The following is an 11,582-nucleotide window of genomic DNA, read 5'->3' on the forward strand; positions in this document are numbered from 1 at the left end:
CATAAATGAATCAATTTCTTCTAAATTGAATATTTTGCTATCATGTAAATAAATATTTTGATTATTTTTTAGAATTGTTCCAATATTTTTTTTTCATTTAATCATCTTACATTTATTTAGTGACGTTTCACATCGTAGCGTGAGCATACAGTCGTAGACGCACCTATTAGATAGGACGTAACGTTCAGAAATGCGACGTGCGTCGTCTATATTGTAATTTTATTGCGTCTTATATTTTGTATGTGATTTGTGAGAGTTTTATATTCGATATAACTTGTTGCTATCATTTCTTGTAAACACGTTTTAAATTTGAAATATTTTAATGTGGAATATACCTAACATTCTAATTTAATGATTACTGTTTAGTTTTAACGGTAACTGCTTACCTATATGAAAATGATGTTTATACATATATAGAGAGGATTTAAATGGCAAGTAATTCGTTTAATTTGAACCTAAGTACCTAATTCTGATTTTAAGAACAGATAAAACCGTTGTCGTTATAATAAAACAACGGCAGAAATAAATGTGTTTTTGCACGAAGATGGTTAGGTAGATAGAGATAGAGACTGCCATAAAAAATAGTTCATAAATAATCAAAATTCAGATTTTATTTTGAGTGAAAATTAATAAAACGCATTTCTGCTATATTTATCTTTTAATGTCACATCAATTACAATTCTATAGTCTATATCCAAAAACAGTGCAATCTAAAAATAAATCCAACAGCCCACACCCAAGCACAGATTAAAGAAAACAGAGCCGCCGTGGCACAGAGTAACAAAATAGAGGCTTTACGTCCGATCATTCGTCAAGCGGGCGACTCCACTGGGGCAACTGGGGAGGGTTGCGTAAGCGGAAGTGCGGATTAGGAATCAATAGTGGGGTAATGATAGTTGTATTGTAATGTAATGCGCTGTTTGGTGCGCGAACGTTTATTTATGTGCTATGTACTTTTTGGCGGGAGTTTTTTTTTTTCGTTGGTGATTGAGAAGTTGCCAGTTGTAGTTGATTAGTGTTAGGTTGTAGGACGGTTAATTTTACTTATATTTTGGTTAAATTTGAGAGTTGTATTTACCTACCTACGTTATAGGTGCATTCAATTTTCGCGATATGCATAATATATTTCCAATTTATGCACTTATTTGTATAATTAATTTAAATATAGAAATACATATACATAAGTAGACCGTAGGTACGCCGTAGGTACTTGCGAAACGGCCTCTTCCCCGGAGGTATCTATGCAAGATTTCCCCACTTAAAAAAAAGGGTAGGTACTTGCGAAAAAATGCGTTATACAAAATAACTATTCTATAAGTAGAGCTTTTTTCAGTCTTCAATAGCGCTTGATCTAGTGCAATTTGACTTCATTTTGAGCTCACACATTCAACTATTTAGAATCAAATTGCAATACACTATATCTATAAGATATTGAAATATTTCCCGACGCAAAATAAGCGAGATTTCCACCCCATCCCTCTTAGCGGTCATCCCTTCTCCCTTTATTTAGTAATCATAAACTGAATAAACAGCTGTGGATTTCTCTTATACTTGTATATTGTGTATTCGGTCAAGAAAGTAGATTTGCTTTGGAAATATAATAGTTAAAGTAAAATGTTAGGTTTTCATTTTTTGAAAAGGTCACCACAATCGGTCATTTCGTCAAATTATGATGATATTTCGACCAAAAATAACAACTTTAAGAATATTCTAATGCATAATTAAATATTCTATATCAATTCTCCAAAGAAAATATCTAGGAAACCTTTACGGCACTTACCTATAGGTATTAATAGTTAGTATATTATTACCTATTATCATTACATTTAAACATTTCCAATTTTTATTCAAAAATATCGACCTTAAAAATTACGTTGGGTTTAAAACATAAAAACGTCTCAAAACAGACGATAATATGATTTTTGATATTTATGCCATATTGCATATTGGATGGATGGATTGGATTACCTAATTACACTCCCATGATCGATATGAAGTTATTCTTCGTCTTTTCCAGTACGCGGAAGCGAATAATTTTCCGCACTTAGGCCGGCCACATACATCAGTTTTCCTGATACGATTTCCTGATCCGTTTTCCGAATCAGGAAAACTGATGTATGTGGCCGGCCTTAGGGCTGATTTTTCAATTCGTGGTTAAAAATTATTCGTCGAATAACATATTAAACTACCATTTCAAAAGTGTATTATTTTCCTATATTTGACAGTTTACGGGTGACATTTTCATGTTATCGTGTAATACTTTATTGGGCGAATAAGTTTTAACAATGGATTGAAAAATCGGCCCTTAATCTACTATTACAAAAGGATAATCCGTTCACATGTAAGTATAAAAAACACGTATAAGAAGCACAAATATAGCCACTGTCGATCTATTTTGTGTTAGAACGGTCCTATTGTGTTGCGGTTTGATTCCGACAATTGCGCCCTCCCTCCCCCCCGGGGGGTGAGGGTGCAAATATTATCGATGCCATAGATAATGGTAGGGTTTTATGCCGTTTTAGCGTACGGTGTTTTGAAGGTGAGGGCGATTTATTGCGTTTTTATTAAGTGGAATAGATATTAGTATTCGATAGGTAGATTAGAACTTTCCTTACTAAAGTAAGGTAAATAAAATAGCTCTTATTATGTATTTTAAGTTTTCAAGGAATTATTATAGTCATTCATATTTAAATGATTTACATCTAACGGTAAATTACTTTTGACTAATAAACACCAATGTTTCATACTTTATTCGTTGTTTACACAGATCTGAATATTAATAAAACCATCCCTAATTATTATAAACAGATAAAAAAGGCATGAACCCCAACAGATAAAAAATAGTTAATTATCTATGGGCTAATATTGCATAATCTGTGGCCTTTATTATCTATGTATTTTAATAAAGATTGACAGTTATTATCCCGGACATAAAATGGTGGCCGGATATTGTGCAAATTTTTACGGTCACAATTAATCGCTTTGTTTACGAAACGAGACAACGTAAACAACTAAACAAATAAAAAGCAACATGAATTTGTTTTTTGATTTTCAATAAACATAATATAAATAATGCATTTCCTAAAATCGACTGTGGCGAAAATCAGTCACAGTTAGGTATCTACCTACTACTAAAATGCAGCGTTTTCTAGTGTTATATTTTTATTAATAAATAGTTTAATATAAGTTTATTTGTGGCTCAGTCATATTTATAACTGAGAGTTCATGTACTGCGTTGAATCGACAAAGATGAAAAAAGCTCATTCTTGCAAGGAACGCCATCACTTTTCCATTAAGAAATACGAAAACTGAAAGATATTTGCAATACATCTGCTAGATACTCTATAAGAACAAGTTTTAAATTCTACTCTACTTAAAGATTTTCTTTGGAATCTCAATCACACTAATAAGGTAGATATTTCAGGGTAGGGAGCTTTAAATGGCAAATGGACTTCTAGTAAGTACTTTGAGATGAGGGGGTGGTAATTAATTGTGAAATGCAAACTTACTTTGCCAATATCAAATGGAAAGAAGTATTTATACTTAGTACTTTTGTATAATAAATGGATGGAATAAAGAAACAAGTGTTTTATTCCTCCTGTTTTTTATGTTCGTTGAACTTTAAAAATAAATATCTATCCAACGATTATTTTTTATCTGAGTTAAAGAGCGTTTACCCGAAATTTGTACTTACATGTGTTTATTTATTTTCTGAAATCCTCATTAATATTTAGGTGAGTAACATTAGAAAAAAATCATATAGTAAGTTTTGCAACATTCAAAAAATGATCCACTTTATTTTCCCACATTTAACATTTGCCGTAAAATTCATTCCTACTTTTTCAATACTGATAACATTTCCAAATAGAGCCTTTTCCCTAAAAGACATTACATCACCTAGCCCAGTCATATTAGGGGTTTCACCTCGGAATGAAAGATAATAAGCTGGAAATTGGTAAAAACCTTTGTTTTGGTACCCTAAATATTGTCTCAAAAGTCACAAATGCTATCGTGTCCGCGTCTTAAGATATTGAAGGTCAAAGGTCACAAAAAACGATTTTTCGCGAATATCTCGGTTCCTATTGCTTAAATGATATTTTCACCTATTATGAAAGTTGTAGAGTATAAAATTCTCTACAACTTTTGTCTAAACTTTTTTTTATACGATCAACCGTTTTTGAAGTAGAGCGCGAAGAGTGCGCAGCGTACAGTCATATATGAGCTAATGCAGGGTCAAGCGTGAGTTACGGTTATCAGTACGTTGTATAAAGTCAATTATTGACAAAAAAATTATAATTATTAAGCAATTATTCAATTATAGTATATTATTAATTCTGGATTATCTATTTTAGTTATATTTTAAAATAAAACGACATTATATATGTTTCCTTTAAAACGTGTAAATTTTTAAATACTTATATAACTGGAAATACTTGTCCCTACCCTATGATCATTTCTATTTATAGCCGATTTAAAAAAAGAAAAAAAAGTGTTACTAGAGCATTGGAGAAAATTACCAATTTGGATAAACTGGTGGAAGTATCTCAACAAGAAAACTGCCCCGTACAAACTTTATTTTAAAATGGAGTGCGCATCTTTTTGGCATTATATAATGCTCCAGAATCTGAGGACAACCTTGATTATTTCCGCTACACGCAATTCATCAAATTAACAAAACTAAATAAACCTGTACACTTGTCAACACTTCCACCAACAAGTGTAGCAGCCCGTCAACATATCAATCTCATAATATTATAAATGCGAAAGTAACTCTGTCTGTCTGTCTGTTACTCAATCACGCCTAAACTACTGAACCAATTTACATGAAATTTGGTATGGAGATATTTTGATACCCGAGAAAGGACATAGGCTACTTTTTATTGCGAAATATGTACCACGGGCGAAGCCGGGGCGGCCCGCTAGTGAAAAATAAAGATATTTCTAAAATATATTTCCTTACTGTCTTTTTATTTTAAAATATAACTAAAATAGATAATCCAGAATTAATAATATACTATAGTTGAATAATTAAATATAATAATTAAGAATAAGTACAGAAATAATGGGCATTGCTTAATAATTATAATTTTTTTAATTATAACCGTAACTCACGCTTGACCCTGCATTAGCTCATATATGACTGTACGCTGCGCACTCTTCGCGCTCTACCGCAAAAACGGTTGATCGTATAAAAAAAAAGTTTAGACAAAAGTTGTAGAGAATTTTATACTCTCCAACTTTCATAATAGGTGAAAATATCATTTAAGCAATAGGAACCGAGATATTCGCGAAAAATCGTTTTTTGTGACCTTTGACCTTCAATATCTTAAGACGCGGACACGATAGCATTTGTGACTTTTGAGACAATATTTAGGGTAACAAAACAAAGGTTTTTACCAATTTCCAGCTTATTATCTTTAATTCCGAGGTTGACCCCTTTTTTTACCTAATTTCACTGGGCTAACCGATCATTTTAGTGGAAGCGGAGACTTCCTGCGCTAAATATAGCCGGGGGGGCAGTGGGGCAAGGGGAAGGGCGGGGAGGGGGGTTGGACACACTTGTACACCTGTGCATTGAGTTTGGACCATTGTAATTGTAAGTATCTGCTTATGTAAGGAATGAATTGCGAATGTGGAAGAGTATTCTGAAATTTATAAGTAAGCGAAAATTTTCATTCAGTATGTTATACTTATTGAGGCGGGACCATATTCATAATTCATAATTCATTTATTCAGCAAAATAACACATAAAGTTAATATCATAAACTTATTTGAAAAATTATACAATAAAAATAGGAGGAACTCCGGTATCTGTGTTAGTAAAAACTGTGCTACAGACACCTGCGCCCACCCCTCAAATTAACTAGAAATGACTATGTTATTTCTAAAATTAAATATTAAAATTAATATTAAAATTAAAATTAAAATTAAAATTACAGTATATATTATAATTTCATTACATTGGAGATAAAATTACATTACATTACAATAAACATGAGTATGTAAGAGAGTATGTATGGGTGTGTGAATGTGTGTATACGTTTGTGTAGAGTGTGTGTGTGTGTGTGTGTGTTTTTTTTTTATGATCTTTACAATAATAAAGCTTCAGTGTCCTCATATGATAGTTTTAATAGATATTCCTTTAAAATCGGTTTTATTTTATTACAGGTTAGAGAGTAAATATTGAGAGACTTATTTATTTTGTTATATAAAAATGAGCTACCAACATTAAAGTGACGTTTGGCCAAATCCGTTCTTACTGCTGCAGTCATGCAGACAATATAATTCCTCCGATGCAACAATATATTAGGATCAAATGTAATTGTTTTGTGTTTTTTTAACATTGCATTGAAAATAAAAAGTTTGCGCACAGATAAGAGTTGGCAATCATTATACAAGGAAGAGGTGGAGTAATAGTAGGGCTTACACAACATAACTTTCAACAAGGCTCTTTGCGTTCTTTCGAGTGGAAGTAGTTTTGTTTTGTGTGTGTTGCCCCATACTGTAATACAATACGTGATTAGCGATTGACCTAGAGAGTAATAAACGATTTTTAATAATTTTGTGTCACTAACTAGTCTGAGTTTTCTAATAGGGTACATGACTTTTCTAAGTCTAGTTGAGACCATTTGAATGTGACTACTCCAACGCAGTGTCGAATCTATTATTACTCCCAGATATTTAATCTCAGAGACTCTCTCAATTGAGTTACAATCACAGGTATCTGATTGCTGCAAGCAATTATGAGCCGTAATTGAAAATTCGTCATCAGGTATTTGTGACAGATTGCTAGCAAAAGTAACGAATTTAGTTTTATTGACATTAAGGGTTAATAAGTTTCTTTTCAACCACAACATTACTGTTTGTAGCGCGGCTTCTGCATTTTTGTGGCAGCTATTCCAAGAACTACCGTGAACGATCAAGACTGTGTCATCTGCATAAGAAAGTATTTTAGCGTTCGTAATGGGCAACTCACATAATTCATTGACATATATTTGAAACAGTGTCGGTCCTAGAACACTTCCCTGTGGGACGCCATAAGAAAGAGATTCTTCAGTGCTAATATACTCGTCAACTTTAACCAATTGAGACCTATTCTGTAGATAGTCCTTAAATACTTCCAATGCTCCTCCTCTAATTCCAACAGATTCCATTTTGTTAATAAGTATGGGAATAGACACAGTGTCAAACGCTTTGGCGAGATCAAGAAATATAGCTATAGTTTTGTCTCTGTTTTCTATATTTCTTGTGATAACATTAGTTAACTCAAGTACAGCATCTTCCGTCGATCGACCTCTGCGAAAGCCGTATTGATTGTTAGAGATGATTTATGTATTTGTTCAAATAGTTGACGAGACGTTTGTGTAAAAGTTTCTCAAAGATTTTAGATAATGACGAAAGAATAGATATTGGTCTATAATTTAGAATGCTGTCTCTGCTTCCACCTTTATGTATAGGTCGGACAATCGCCTTTTTGAATACTGAGGGAAAGGTCCCTTTATCCAAGCACAGATTAATAATGTGCACTATGGGAGAAATTAGGGCTTTCCTAGCTCTTTGGATAATATTGGCTGGAATGTTATCCCAACCAGGAGCACTTTTACATTTAAGGCTGAGTATTGCAGCTTCGACTTCACAGAGATCCACATACAGAAGTGCCATCGAGTTTAACTGTGTTACTTGAGAATTATTCTGAGCATTATCATTATTATTAGTAGGCTTGTCAAAACTATTCACCAGTATTTTAGTTGCCAATTCCTTTCCAATGCTCACAAAATGGTGGTTAATTTTATTAACTGCCATATTTGGGTCTTCGTCAATAGCCAGAATGTCTCTATTATAATTAGATATTCCACCAGTACTAGTTATCTTTTTTATAGCATTCCACGTTGCTCTTGGATTACCCTCAGCCTTCTCGAGCAAGTTTTCTTCATATTTACGTTTAAGATCTTATATATATATATTGGTTATAAAATCTACAATGGTAAAGATGAGTACAGTATACAGTACCTTGGTCCTTGGATAAAAAGCCTCTATATTAGACATGTAATTGCTCTTGCTGTGTGTATGAATTCTGATAAAATACCTACTACATCAATCTTGATTACATACTATACTAGCTGTGCTTCGCAGTTTTACCCGCAGTGCTTCGCTCCTGTTGGTCTTAGCGAGATGATATATAGCCTTCCTCGATAAATGGGCTATCTAACACCGAAGGAATTTTTCAAATCGGAACAGTAGTTCCCGAGATTACTACGTTCAAACAAACAAACAAAAAATATGTGTAAAACAAGTAGCTATATAGTAATTAGTCATGAACAATTACCCTACCATTACCTACGATGTAGAATACATTCCCTTAAAGGCAATTACGATCATGCGTACTATGTTACAATTCGTAATAAATTTAGCTTCCTGTACGCGTAATTGGGAACCAAATAAGGCATTAAGCCGTGCAAGTTCTTGTAATTTAGACGCGGAAGCGAGCGAAGCCACGCCGCGAAGCAATGTCACGCGACACGCGTGCTATGGAGTTTTGTGGGTTCTGTAGGATAATAAGGTATTTATAACTTTCATCTGTCTTTATGTCTGAAATTTAGAAGTAACAGTGAATCAATTGTTGGCTGAAAATCCTTTCCCGTTCAGCTCTACAATTTAGGACAAAGCTGTCACAGACAAAAATTAAAAGTAGACACATACAATACAATAGTGTGTGTTGAAGTATTTAGTTATGTGATTTCAAGGTGTAAGTAATCATCGGTGGAAGGATGTTATGGAATATAGGTATGATCGAAATCGTCTTTTTTGCTCCGAAGATTTGATTGAAGGTTGTTTCAGATTTCAGTGAATGAATTTTATACTTTAGAAAAACTTAATATAATCTTATATATAAAAATGAATCGCAAAATGTGTTGGTAAGCGCATAACTCGAGAACCGCTGAACCGATTTCGATAATTCTTTTTTTATTATATTCCTTGAAGTACGAGGATGGTTTTTATGTAGAGAAAACGTAAATATGTACCACGGACGAAGCCGGGGCGGACCGCTAGTCTTATATATAAAAATGAATCGCAAAATGTGTTGGTAAGCGCATAACTCGAGAACGGCTGAACCGATTTCGATAATTCTTTTTTTATTATATTCCTTGAAGTACGAGGATGGCTCTTATGTAGAGAAAACGTAAATATTATGTACCACGGGCGAAGCCGGGGCGGACCGCTAGTTTAGAATAAAAATATATGACATATCCTAGCTTAAATTGTAGCCACGCTACTTCCTTTCAATAATGTTTTTCTTCTTGATTTCAGTGGTTTTTTCTTACATCTCTACGGAACCCCAACCTACCCTTACGCGAGTACGCACGCCACAACTCTCATTATTGGCCCGTAAATGTAATTACCCTGCGTGACCCTGCGATGCCTGCAATTACCTCTAATCACAAATTATCAAAATTGTGCCTGTTTTCGATTTAATGGCAATCGCATTGTTTTATATGGATAGTTAGAGCTAGGTTGTTTGTGTTTTACTGGTTATGTAAATAAATATGGTGATTGCGTATTTAATTCGTATCGTAGTAAATAATCTAAAATTGATACGATGTTGATTTTTGTACATTATACCTACCTATATGAGTACTATATAGCAATTATCAATTAATTTTCATATTTTCATCATAATATGTAGGTATATGATATAACGTCTTATCTTTTTCATCTAAGTCCAACGCAGGCCTGTAGTAGTATTTCCAGTTTTTCGAAATAATTTGTACTTAACCTATTAGCAATAAGCACTATTATTGCAAATACGTAGCATGTCACTCAAGACAACAATTCTCTAGTAGAATCAACTATTGCTCTTCGGCAAAATAAGCTCAAAATGCACTTTGCTGAAACACAAAAAACTTGCAATTTATTCCGGTCTATCTATTGGTGTCGTAGCATGACCCAATTCGTGGCAAAGTGTACTAGATTCAAAGAAAAAACAAGGAAAATCCATCGTAGGTTAGTATTAGATTTATTTTTTGAGAAGATGTCTATTTTGATCCAGGTTGGAAACGGGATACAAAGCGTTTCATGAAAGTTTACAATACATAAAACATATCTATAAATAATCTGATATATCAAGGAACTAGTAATCTATAATTGCTATAAATTAATTCGTATTTAATTTTAAAATGGAAAAATTGTCGAACTAATTAAGTACATTCAATCAATATTAATTACAAGTAATTTATACAATTATTAGCTTTCCTCGCTACTTTATAGCAATATTTTTAATCGCAAAATAAACCAAACTTCAAAGACCAAACGACCTACGCGTAACCACACATTCGAAACTATAAAGTTCGGTACATACAATCGCGTAGCGTATCCATTTGTGTTTGTGTACTCGACTGTACAAGTACACTCGAGTAGAGAGGTGTCGGGATGAGCTATGATTAGTGACGGTCAGGTGGGCCCGGTCGATACCTCCCCAACTAACCCCTGCAATAAACAGGGGGGTTCAAGTATTGATTCGCGCGAAACGTGATTTGTACGCACTCATCAACATTCACTGGACAGTTGATACTATTTCCCTGTTCGGATACATTGCTGGCTTTCAAACGTGCTACCAAAAATGCCTCATATAGTTTGGCAGTGTATTGCGTGCAGCGCAATCGTTACAGACAAGCCAAGATTTCGATGTACATTGCGTGCAATGTTTGATAGCGTTTGTTTTGTATAGAACCGGTGCAGTAATGTATATGTTGAGTTTCGGGATTTTCGTCTGTAGAGAAGATAGTGTTTACGAGTAAACCGCGGTCAATAGGCCTTCGCCGCGCCTTCGCTGTCTTAAACCAATGTGTTTATATCACGACATCTAGATTCTTAAGGTCGGAATACACAGTGTTGAAGAAACATGAATAAACGTAGTATAATTATTTATATGCTACAAAAATTGTAAGATACAAGTATAATCCAATCTTGAGGTACTCTACATTTTTACTCTACAAGTCTTTTAATCTTTCGCTTAAATAATAGTAGATGTATTTCAAATTTAGGTAAAACTGATTTGGAGAGGAAACCTGTAGTTCTGAATAAAATATTCAAAAGGAAATTAAAGTGAAGCGGAAAATATAATGAAAAGCTCTAAGTTAAGGTAAGATAGAGAAAAAAAAACGTTTTATTAACTTGTTTTATTAATTTTTAACAAAAATGAAACACAGACGCCGACGCAAAAATAAAACACTCAAATAGACACAATTCGCAATTGAAACAATCGTCAAAATCGAAAATTAAAAAAGACGTGTGGCACTCGGGGACTGCCGCTGTAAAGCTATTGCATGCTATGCCTTCAAGCCACACCTCCGCGCCCGTCGGAGTGGGGAGCGTGAGGTTTTTCGTTACGCAATTTCTGGATTCGGTCCCCGCGCTCAAGGTCCGCGATAGAAGCTATGCAATAGCTTAAAAATCAAAGTTAGACGCGAAATAGATGAATGAAAAATGATTTTCTATAATTTTATTTACAAAACCTACATATTTATGCATTATTCTTTCATCACTACATACTATAAAACAAAGTCGCTTTCTCTGTCCCTATG

Source organism: Colias philodice, chromosome 2 (assembly GCF_061535455.1).
Source record: "Colias philodice isolate Cphi_HAF_F1 chromosome 2, ilColPhil1 Martin Lab GWU primary, whole genome shotgun sequence".
In the NCBI taxonomy this organism is placed as follows: domain Eukaryota; kingdom Metazoa; phylum Arthropoda; class Insecta; order Lepidoptera; family Pieridae; genus Colias; species Colias philodice.